Raw genomic sequence first — 13,044 nt, 5'->3', positions numbered from 1 at the left:
TGTAAGTGTTATGGTATTCTTATTCTTATTCAAAATTTATGTTCATTGAGGATTCATAGCTGAACTCAAAATTTTGGGAGTAAGGCTTGCTTTTTGTTGTAGTTTTATTGTTCATTGCCTTCAAATGTTATAGTTACTGCCAAATTTGCATCCAATTGTATACAGAAATTTCCTTGGCATCTAATCTTGGAAGATCTTTTACTTACTGAATTTGTTGAAGACTAAATAGGGCAAGTGGCCCATATCTCATTAAGATTTCTTCTAGATAAGATTTAAATAACACACAACCAAGTTAGCACTTAGCAGAATAGTTTTTTGAAAGTAGTGTAACTTCATCTACCTATGAATTATGTTGAGTTTGAAACCTAAGGATTAACATATTGCACTTTAACCATTGTTTGGTTTGTTATCCGCTCATCTAATTGATATCCCTGCTTCAAAAGGTACAAAACAATGCAAAAAAGCCTGACTCTATTGCAACATGGATTATTTATTACACCTTCTTGACTCTTCAGATACCCAATTGAATCTCATGTTGTTGGAGCTTTCATCATGCCTTGCGGTAATTGTTTCTTCTATTCCATGGTAATATCACTTTGAGATGCTACACTTTACCTTGTCCAATTCTTTACTATTATCTTTAATGCTGTCAAGACTACTTTGATAAATGTTGCAATAATTAGCTTCATCTTCTAAGAAAAATTATGTAACACAAAATTGATTTTTTTTTTGTAATTGGATGAAGGATGAAGACAAATTATGCGATGATTTCTCTGCTTATAACCAGGCAAAAGGAACTTTTTTTTATGGAGAAACTTGGTTGTTCCTCTGCGGTAGTGGTAATTATGCTTTCAATGTCTTACTTTTACTGTTTATGGAGAATAATATTCTAAATTAAAGTCACTCATTCTTCTTTGGTATGTTTGATTCTTAATTTTTTTTGTTTGAGATATATGCAATGTTTACTACATATCAGCTTTATAAATGTACTGTTCAATTTCTAGATATCATAATGAAGTGAACCCCATGTTCAGTTTTATAGGAATATTAATGTGAATTGTTTTGTTTCACTATGGTGACTCTAAATTAAAATCATATATACTTTTCTAGGATAAGATTCAATCTTTCATTTGGGATTACTAGAGAATCTTTCTCCCTTATAGTGTATATATATGCACATACATAATTGATCTGTTGGCTTGGATCTTCAACTATGCAACATTTGGCTTCTTTCTATATGTAGATAGTACATAGAACTCTAGGGGAACTTGGTTAGTTAAAGACAGTTTGGGTAAGCTTCTACAATGTTTTGTGCTTTTAGAGATGTTGATCAAGTATGTTGTGATGGGGTTGTAATGTTTGGGTGCATGCCGAGTGTGAGAATATTTCCAGCAAGCTTTTCAAGGTGTGCTTAATACACTTGATTTATGAATTGTGATGTCAATTTCTATTCCTATCATATGTGTTTATTCACTAACTTGTGTATGGTTTAAAGTATCTAGAGAATGTAGATTACTATTGCGCAGATTGTAAAGCAAAGTCTAATTATGAGTCATAGCTTCAGAAAAATACCAGCCAAATGTGAAGTATGTCTATCCTATTTTTGTGTGTGTGTACAATTCTTTTCCCTCCAGTTGATTTTTGGGGCAATTGCATATTTGACTTTATAGACTAAGGAGTTTATCATCAGGTTTTAAGCCTAATTTTGTGACAATTTTTTAAGTAGGTCTTTAGAAAATAGTGGACAAAATGTTCTACCTGAGATCATTAAGGATTTATTAAGATGCTTCTTTATTATTTTATATTCCCCCCATCTTAGAGTTCTGTGCAAGTGCAGTTCATGTGGGTCAAAGAAGTATAAACCTAGAAGATCAAATTCTACCTGAATTGTTATTTGGAATTTTCATTTTCTTGGTTTTGTTACTTTTTTATATTTCAATTAGGTGGCACTCTCCATATCTATGTGAGGTCAGTATTTTCTTTTAAGCTTTTGTGTTTTTGTCAATCTTTACACACACCTGGACAATTCCATTAAGACAAAGAAACTAATGATGTTTCATAGTTATCAGAAGGACAAGATCAAGGACTCATGTTGAAGGTCGAGCAAGTTTGGATTGTAGCTGTTGACTCAGGGTAGAGTATCAGAACAAAACAATGGAAGAATTGTAGCCGTGACTATTTAAACGATAGTGTTTATATTTAAAACAGCTATATTACTTGTACTTTAGGATTAGTTTAATTCATAGTTATTATTTATATACACGTTTATTAATTTGATTGGTTGTAGAGGCTAGATTCGTATATTGTAGAGTTAGTAAGAAGTTAGTTACTCTCAGACTTTATATAAATACTTGATGTACATTCATTTTCTTTCAATGCAATATAGAATTCTCTTATCAAATTCTCATAATAGTTACTTTGTTGTCTCAAATGACATGGTGCCTCAATGAAAGAGCTAGCAAGATGCTCTAAAATATTGGCACTTGAAAAGTTCAAAATTCCAATTTTGACAATTTTTAGTCCAACCTTAGGAACAAACTCTAGCAGCCATGGTACGACTCCACCGTGCAGGTTAACTCTATAAGAACTTACCCGTGCATCGCACGGGTTAGCGACTAGTTCCTTATAAACACATTTCCATGTGCTTCCCTAGGCGATATGGGATTCCATGGAATGGAAGACCCCCCCCCCCCTTTTGGATCACTACAGCCATGGTGGGCAAAGATGGTTATGATGATAGGTAACAACAGGTGGTGTTGACCCCATGTGGTGGTGCATAGCATTGGTAGCTTAGTTGTTGGTTCCTTGTGTGTGTGGGCTTGGTGGCTTGAGTGCAAGGTAGGGCTGGGCTGCTGTGATGATTAAATGTTGTGTGCAAGGCATTGGTCTAGTGGGGGTTGGCTGAATGCATGGACAAGTGATAGTGGGCTGATGGCAGTTATTTGTGTACTGCATGTGGGCATGCTGTATGGGCTGCAGTACTAATGGGAGGCCTTGAGCATGGGCTAAGCCTCTCCAAAACGTGTGAGAACATGTTGTGTGGGCTCTTGGAGGATGGGCAGAGGCTCTATGGTATGTTGAGACATGGGCTGTGCATGTGCAACATGTGCAATGGCAATTAAGAAGCAGTCCCTAGATTTCCTTATGTTCAGACCTGCTGTGTAGGGGCTGGAAACGTGGAGAACAGGCCAAGACAGCATCAGTTAAAGGTGTCCTAAGTCATAACATAAGTGGCAGATTGTCCAAGACCTAGGCTGTTACTAGGTGTAACTGTCATAATAGTTAATTCTATGTATTTAACCTTAAGGCTGTTAGGGGTGTTAACAACAGAGTGTATTTTGGCCTTGAGAACGTTTTGTGTAATTCTCTAGGGCTTGAAAAAGGGTTTCCTTTGTACTTGAGATTAAGTAATAAAGGTTGGGAATGGATTCCCTGTAAATATTATGTGTGCTGTGTGTTTAAAACGTCTCTATATAATCTGTTCTAAGTGTTATTGCAGTGAGTGTGTGGTGTTGGCTGAAACTAAGTCTGGGACTTAGTGCCATCACGGGCAGAAAATTTGAGTGAAAAATTGACCCTGTGACACTAGTTGATGTTGAATGTCAAAGGGAAGAATCTAGAGTTTAGGAAATTAGGGTTAGGGTTGTATTGTTCTGGAATATTGCTATGGAAATCAAAAGCATAACGAAGAAAAGCATAAAATAACTACTAGATCATACTTGTAGGTTCCTAGGAATCACTTGTAGCGAATGAAAGCACAACTTCTAGGGTTTAAGAAACTCAAATCCAGCTATCAAGTTCTGATTATACATCAAAAACAAGAATCATTGCAAAGTTTATAAATTTCCAACAAGTACAATCAAATTTATGAGTTCTTAATTCCCATTCAACTTCAACAAAATTACTAAACATCTACAAACCCTAACCCTAATTTACCAAACGCTAGATTCTTCCCTTGAAATTCTACATCATAATTAGTAAACCCATAAAAGGACAGTAAAATAAATAGATGGCAATAAGGACTCCTAATACCAATACATCATAACACGGAGGACCAGTCCTACCAAAAAGATCTTAGTATTGAATATATTTCTTTTATGAAATGATCCCAAAAAAAGAAGAAGAAGAAGAAGAAAAGCATACTCCTAATGCTGATAAATGGCTAAAGGACTTTTAATATCAATACATCATAACATGTAGGACCAGTCTTGACACAAAGACCTTGACATTGAATATATAACTTCTATGAAATGATGAAAAAAGAAGAAAAGAAAAGCATACTCCAACTTTAATCATATTACTATTTCTCACTTATGCAATAATCAGTCTTTTTTTTTTTTTTTTTTTAAAGCAAGTTTTGGCTATAAATGCAACTAATCGGTTTTTGTTTCTTCATGTGTAAACCACCTTAGACACCTCTCTCTTAATCGGTTCCACTTCCACCCCACCTACAGATGCAACTAATATATACATTGGTAGATGTTTCATAATCTTCTTTATCTCTTTCAGGTAAATCACTTGTCATAAACTAGTAATAGAAAAAAAAAAAATATATATATATATATATAATAACTAATAGTCGAAACGTTTGACTTTTTGTTGACCGCGTCTCATTGCACCACATGGCTATATAAATTATATATATATATATATATATAATAATAACCTTTATCAAAAAGAGGAACAGCTTTAAGTACTTAGGATGCATGCAAAAGACTCTCCCAAAGAATTACAGAGGAAAAAATTACAATCTAAAATGAAGAGAATCAATGAAATATAACACCTAATGCAAATTACTAGTTTGAAGGTTACGAGACTACTCAAACAAAGACGTCAAGACTCAAGAATGAAGATTTCTTCTCAATAATTAAATTCCCTGCACCATTTAAAGCGTGGTTGCTCCTCTCGTTCTCCACATTGCCCACATAAAACATAGAGGAGCTATATTCTAAGCAAAGGGGCCGCCATGTTTTCCAAACCAGTTCTTCCACCCAAAAACTACATCCATGACTCCTCCTGAGATCACCCAATGTACCCCAAACATCGAAGATACTGGGCCAATAGCATAAAGGGGTCCACTGTTTCACCACTGCATTTGTATATGTAGTTCCACTTAAACCAGTATTATTCCTTTCCTTAAAAGAATTGTAATGTAGGAATTTTTCCTCATGCTGCAGTTCACACAAAGAAAGCCACATTTTTTGGAGCCTTAGTACGCCATACACTTTTCCATGGAAAAACCACCCCATTGGAACCTCTTAATGCCTCAATTTTGACAAATAATCAATTTGATTAGAATATAATGGAATGCACCAAGGACAGAGAACATATACTAGATGTACATCACAATTAAGAATCCTGACGCTGTCATCCATTCAAACAAGGTTCTGAAAAACTGCAATTTTAGGTCTGAAATAGTCCATTCACACCACTCAAATTTTCTAGCATTTCTTTCCGGCCAAAGGCACCAAACCTCTTGATGCTTCATGGTAAGACCAAACATCAAATTCATCATTGCTTTTAAAGTTTTATTATAAAAATAACAGAACAAAATATACCAAAACTCAACAAAGGTAATATTGTGCAAAGCTGTAAAAGATTAAAAATTCAAAAAGAGCGTGCAGAAGGATATCAAGAGAAATCACATAAAAAATCTGAGACTAGAGCCTAGAAAAGTACTTGCCATGAGTGGTAGAGCACTGAAAAATAGCAGTTTACATTCATTTTACAATCATATACACTCAGGTTACAGTTTCATGAATCAATGTAAAAAGTTCATAAAGAGATCAACTTACCACACAAGGGGGGTCTCAGGGGGAGGGTCATTATTCTAATTTCACTGCTTGAACTTTATATAAGAGATGACAAAATTGAGACAGTTAAAGCAAGCTCAACAAGCCCATCAAGAAATCAATCAAAGCTGATCGTATTTGACTCTCTATTACAAGTTCATGATAAAGACAGCGTTTTAAGGACATCATCTAGAGTGATTCTAGAGATGGTAATAACATTTAGTAAAAATATTGGTGTCTGCTACTTCAGACAGAATAACAGAAGGCAACCTTTAATAACACCCTCCTTAGGCAAGTTTTTCCTGTACGGGTAGTTTGTTATTATTATTAGTATTAGTATTATCACCAATTTTTCATTAATTTAATATTATTTTCACTTCTATTTTAATTTTCCTCTTACCTAGATAACTATAATATAAATACTTCCGGCTTCATATTCTTCTTCTGTTAATGCCGGGTAGCACTTCAACCATCTGTTGAAACTTCACCATTCTCTATATTCTAGACACTTCAAATGCACATAAAAAACTTGTGTTTTTTGTCTGCTTTAATGCATAATCCAGGGGTTTCCCTCAACATAATGTTGACAATATATAGAAGGCTACTTGTTTGAATCAATAGCAAAGAAATACAACAACTAATGGGAAATGACCAATGACAACCAAATTATGTTAGGCAACATAAGTGCCAATATTCAATTCAACAACAATAGTGGCCAGAAGAGAAACAGCATATCAACCATCAGTTGAAAAAAAAAAATCGTTGTGTTTATCCAACTTATTCTAAACATCATATACCATAGATGGAACCACTAGTTTGAAGCAAGATTAACATAAATATTATTTTAATTTTTTTGATAAAGCAGAAGCAGACAAAATGTTACTCATATGTGGCTCAAATATTGAGAAAATGTTGATACAAGAGAAAATCAAATTGGAAAACTATGGTAATGACAATGACAATTACAATTAAAATTCTCAATATCTATTCTTCTAACAAAAATCCCAGCCATGACAAGCTGAAACAATTAGGTCGAGCTAACCTGTGAATCTATGCCTAATGAATATAGTCCAAAAACCATAACACTCTTCCATCTCAGCACAGAGCTCAACGTCCCTAGGAAAGAGAACTATGGTGCTTGTCCACTAAGTCTTGAAGGGAAACAAGGGACCACCCTTCCTCAGTTTGAGAATACACCTTTTGATTTAGAGCATCAATTATCACACTCAAATTACCAAAGGCATAGATCTGGTGACCATTATGCCTCCGGCCTGGTTTAGGCGTGAATAGTAAGCTGTGTTGTTGGGTATGGGCTTCAATAACTTTCTTAACACTCATATCATCCATGCGAAAACTCATGGCAGCTTCTTGTGTTTCTGCTTTCTGTGGAGCCTCAAATTGCCTTTGCTCAGCTACCCTAAAATAGCCAATGTTCTCTTCCAAACCAGGTTGGACCACTTCCAAACCTTCAACAACCTGGTTCATCATCTTAAGACCACGACTAAGCTGATACCGGATACTTGCATTTGCTAGAAGCTCCTTTGGAAGAAGTTCCTTCCAACCCAAATGCCATCTTGTTATCTCCTCAAAGTTTGGGCTAGCATTTAACCAATGATATAAGACCTGTAACCACTTGGCAAAAAAGAACCTTTCCATCATATCAACCATTAGATCTAACCATAAGGCGTTCCCAACTTGCTGAATCAAACACAGTCTTCCAAGGTGCCAATAGAGTATAAGCAGACGCATCACTTGGGTGCCAAGCAACAAGAACTTGACTCAACTTAACACGTATAATCTCGAAAATACCTTCCAATTTGTGCCCCAAATATTGTAACCACGGATGCACCCAAACGTGGATTGGAACAGTTTCGAGTAACGGTTCCCAACAGCCAACTGCACTACTCAACTTCGGCATCACAATATTATCAAATATATAATTGAGGACCGAAGGAGGTAACAAATTTTCCCAGAAATCCAAAAACCGTAGCATTGGCTCAGGGTCCCTAGCCTGCCAAGTATTGATGACAGAAACTCCCACAGCTGGTAAAACAACATGGGATATCAACTGGGAATAAGGGGAAGCAGTAAACTCTTGATTACTCTCTAGTAAACTCTTCCACAAAGTCACAGCCTCTAACCGTGAAATGGGTTCTGAAGAGGATCCCATCCCTGAAACTCTCTAATAAACAAAGGCAGAGCATATGAGCAGGCAATGCAAGACAGGTTATACAACTTGAAGTCCTCAGGAAATCTACTCCTCAACTCAATGAATTGCTCCGCGACCGTGAGCGAGTCCAATTTCGAATCATCTTCCTCCTCCAATTGATCGAGCACACTCAATATCTCTCCCATACTGTACAACTGCTTCCTCTGCCTCTCAGCCACAACTACCAACCTCTCCTTCTCCTCCTTCAACCTCTCCAATGTAGCTTCCTCGCTTCTCAAGTCCCTATCACTTCTCTCCATTTCAAACTCCACCGAGTCCACAACAAGCCTCACATTGTACTGAAGCTCCGGCATTGGAACTTCGTTCTTCAAATTCTCCAAATTTGTCAGCAACCGAACCTCCGGTCCTCTCATATCATATACCATCTGAACCACCACTGACGACCCCTTCTCCTCCTCTTCATCCTCCTCCTCCACCTCCTCCTTCTTCTTCTTCTTCGTCCTCGTCGTCGTCGTCGACGACCACCACCACAACCGCTGCTTCTCCTTCACTCTCTCTACACCCTCACAGTCACTGCCCAACAAACCCTTCTTGTTCTTCTTATTCTCCTCTTCTGTCTCGTTGAACCCCATACCCATGTTCTTGGGGCGAAGTTTGGGCTCGATCGGAGAGAGAATCCCTTGCGCATTCTTGCCAAGTCCACCGCCTTTGTACCCCATTTTCTGCAACAACTTCATGCCAATCCCTTTGGTGTGCCTCTCAAACCCACCAAAACCACCACCAGCTTCATCGCCTTCGTCATCGTCCTCTCTCGCTCTCTTACCCTTGCCAAATTTCAACATCTTCGTCTCCATCAACAAACTCAAACATAAACACTATAAGCTATGATATATATACGTAAAGTAAGTCGGTTAAGCTCAGGGGCGGTCCAACATAATTTGAGGCCTAAGGCGAAAAATTTATACGCGATCTTTAATATGTAAATATTAATTAAACAAAATTATTTAATACTAATTAAATTAAGGTTAATTTGATACATTAAATATATAAATAATACCAACTAGGCTAATGTTAATTTCATATAGATAATTGAATATCATAGTTGAATTATAAATATTAATAAAAAGAAATAAAAATATATTGTGATTGAAAAAGATACTTTATTTTGGATATAAGACTATGCATAGTTAAATAAAGTTGTAATCTAATTTTTAATTTTATATTTTAATTTTAAGAGAGAGAGAGAGAGAGAGAGAGAGAGAGAGATATATATATATATATATTATTTGGTGTATGGTTTTGTAGGATATTAGTTTACAAAAATCAAAGTTTCAAAACTATTGGGGGAGATTAATCTATAATTGATGATTTAACACATTTGTAACATCTTTTTGAAATATTTTAGGGTTTCAATTGAGTTAAGGTTGTCTCGTACTTTGAGAGTCTTAATAGAAATGAAAAAGAAAAATGCGCTAATTAAAAGTACTATAAAATGTTCAAAATATAATGTGATGTTGTTTCTCATTGATGAACTTCATCAATTTAACTAATGAATGTTTATATCACATTTTTTTGTAATTAATAACATGACAATTTGTAAACTAATAATAAAATTTGTACATCACTAATAAAAAAAGTACAACCTTTAAAAAATATATATAATTTTATAAAAATTTGGGCCTTTAACTATAAAAAAATGGGGCCTTTTTTCTCAAGAAAAATTTTGTTTTTTAGTGGGGCCTTAGGCCTAGGCCTAACTTGCCTAGGCCTTGAGCCAGCCCTGGTTAAGCTGTTAAGCCTAATTAAAAAAAGAAAAAAAGTAAAGTCGGTTTCGTTGGATGTTTAGCTGATCTAAAATCTAATTTAGTGAAAGGTATATATTAAGGTTATGTTTGAAATTCGATAATTTTGTTAAAGTTGAAAAAATTTTCTTGAAAGTATTGTAGATAAATGTAAAAGTTAACTGAAATAGTATAGTGGGACCCATGAATTGTACAAAAAAATGGAGTAGGACCTATAAATAGTAGTAAAAATAAGCTGAATAGTAAAATAAGATGGTAAAAATAATTTTTGCCAAACACACACTAAATGTATTTTTAATGAGTAATATTTATTACAAATTAGAGTTATATACATGGTATAATTATATATACTAGCTTATAACTCCATGCATATACATGGAAACACTTCATTGTTTAGCTAGGCGAGCAGTTTTAACTGCAGATATTGACGTTTGGATAGAAGATCTACCTGGGGATTTGGACGAGGTGTTCCAATCCGAGTTGTCTTAATTTGTTTTTTACCTTTAATAAAACTACACTTACTTTCTTCTCAAAAAAATATAATTTTTTTATATATAATTTAAATACTATTGATAGTCATTTTTATATTTTGTTAACCCTTTAAAAAAATTTTGTAAGGATAATATTATGTATAAAATGTAAATTGTCCATATTTTTTTTTTAATGATTATTGTGAAACACTTTTCTTTTTTTTAACGATTCATTTATTTTAGACTCTTTAATTTTTGTACTTAATAACTCACTTGAATGAATATTTATGATGGGTCCTACATTTTATTTTAAAATTAAGAAATAAATTTTTTTAAGAATAAATAATTTATGACACATAGCGCAAAATTGGAACTCTAATTTGGAATTCTAATTTGAGTTTCTCTTAACTTCACCTATTATTATTATTATTATTATTATTATTATTATTATATAGATATGGATTAAAAATGATGAGAAGTGCTAATAACACTTTCACAACAAATCATAAGTGATTCCTCTTTAAAAAAATCATAAATGTTAAGTTGTTATTGGTTTTAATTTGAATTTAGAAATTAAATTATTTTTTTGTCAACCTATTACAACCAATAATAACTTACCATGTATGATTTGTTGTGAAAATGTTGTGGATATAACATTTTTCTTCAAATTATACCTAATGTAAAAGTTACACATTTTTTAATTAAAATCTAATTGAATGTTCTCTTAGTTTTTGGCAATACACACACACACACACTAGTGTGTAGCCTCATGCATATGCATGGATACTGTGGGGCCCGGCCCAAAAATAATGGGCCACTCCAAATCCAGGCCCATCCGAGGAGCGTCCTTTCCAAGGAGAGGCCACACATGAAGCGTTACTCAATCCCAGCAACGCCCAGGAAGCCTGTCCGAGGAGTAACTCCTCCTCGGACATCACGAAGCCCAGACCAAGAGCCATCCCCAGCCAATTCAGTTCACCCTCCAGACATATAAAATGAATAAAATCCAAAATATCCCTCGAAAAGCTACTACCACATTAATTGCGCCCCAACTAACCTCATGGCCGCATTAATGAGGAAAAGACCCCTGAACAGTACCGCCTTGGCCTCTGCAACTCACAAAGGGAGTGGTGAGGGCGGCTGATGGGACAGGCGCTCAAGGGAATGCTTAGATGATCAACAGGTGTAAGGTTGAGATGAAAGAAGGAGAGCTATATAATGTAATGCAGTCCCCCCAAAGAAGGGGACGGAAAAAACTGTATGAAGACCTAAAGAGAAAAGGAATAGAAGGAGACTTGAGAAATCCTCCCCGTGTCTTTTATCTTCTGCAACCGCCTTATCCATGCATTCGACCGAACAGGCTCACTGAAGCCAAGTTTTTTCACCCATTCTCTACGAACATTCATTGTGGGTTGCGTCTTGGGTCAAAGCCTGATCATTAGAATTTGGGCCAAGAAAATCGTGCAACTACAATTGGCGCCGTCTGTGGGAAGAACTAGGGCATCAGCAGGCACAACGGTCAAGCATGGCAGAACTAAATCCGCACCAGGGGAATCCTCACCAGGCCGACTCCCAACGGACACAACTCGTCGAGTCCCAGAGGCAGAATAACCCCGTCAACCCAGGCCACAGGGGAGATCGTGAGGGAAGTGTGCAAACTATCCGGACAAGCCAGAGTCACACTCAGATAAGAAGCCACGCTTCCCAGAGGCGAAAGAGTCACCAGGACATGCAAAGAGAGATAGATGATCTGAAGAGAAAGTTGCGACGAACCCAGCGAAAACGATCTCCTTCAGACTCAGACGGGTCCTCTAATGCGGAGGATGTGAGTTACCGACGGAGGTCAAGGACCCCCCCAAGTGAAACTTTTTCCTACGTAAAGGAACCGCGCCACGTGCGGAAGTATGAGAGCACATCCAGCAGGGGCTCGGGAAACGATGCCATGAAGAAGGCGTTGGACCAGGTCTCGAGATCCCCCTTCACGTATAGAATTGAAGAGGCTAAGCTGCCTCGACGGTTCAACCAGCCGACGTTCACCATCTATAGCGGTCGAACAGACCCGGTAGAGCATGTGAGCCAGTTTAACCAAAAGATGGCGATCTACTCGAAAGATGAGGCCCTGATGTGTAAAATCTTCCCATCCAGCCTGGGATCAATGGCGATGAGGTGGTTCAATGGCCTAAAGGCAAATTCCGTAAGCTCATACAAGCAGCTCACTCGGGATTTCTGCACCCGCTTCATCACCAGCACCAGAGTCCCCAGGCCCCTCGGTTCGCTACTGTCCTTGTCCATGCACGAGGGAGAGACTCTGAAAGCATACTCGGACAGATACTGGGAGGTGTACAACGACCTGGATGACAACCATGATGCGGTCGCTATCAGCACGTTCAAGAGCGGGCTCCCCACCGACCATGGCTTGAGAAAATCCCTCACTGGTAAACCGGTTGCCAACATCGATCAGCTGAGGGATAGGATTAACAAGTACAAAAAGAAAAATCGCGTTAAGTCTTGGACAGAACCAAGGTCTTGCATGGTCCTCGGACTCAAGCCTATGGGGAAACCAAGTACAAAAAAGAAAAATCGCGTAAGTCTCGGACAGAACCAAGGTCTTGCATGGTCCTCGGACTCAAGCCTATGGGGAAACCAAGTACAAAAAGAAAAGTCGCGTAAAGTCTCGGACAGAACCAAGGTCTTGCATGGTCCTCGGACTCAAGCCTATGGGGAAACCAAGTACAAAAAGAAAAATCGCGTAAGTCTTGGACAGAACCAAGGTCTTGCATGGTCCTCGGACTCAAGCCTATGGGGAAACC

General features: G+C 37.0%; 1 pseudogene; it reads right to left on the bottom strand.

Moving 5' to 3' along the window:
• Window positions 1–6,908: 6,908 nt before the first annotated feature.
• On the bottom strand, window positions 6,909–8,804 carry LOC115981313 (annotated as a pseudogene).
• Window positions 8,805–13,044: the final 4,240 nt, after the last annotated feature.

This window comes from Quercus lobata, chromosome 3 (genome assembly GCF_001633185.2).
Source record: "Quercus lobata isolate SW786 chromosome 3, ValleyOak3.0 Primary Assembly, whole genome shotgun sequence".
Taxonomy (NCBI): Eukaryota; Viridiplantae; Streptophyta; class Magnoliopsida; order Fagales; family Fagaceae; genus Quercus; species Quercus lobata.
This window is presented reverse-complemented; position numbering and strand designations above follow the sequence as displayed.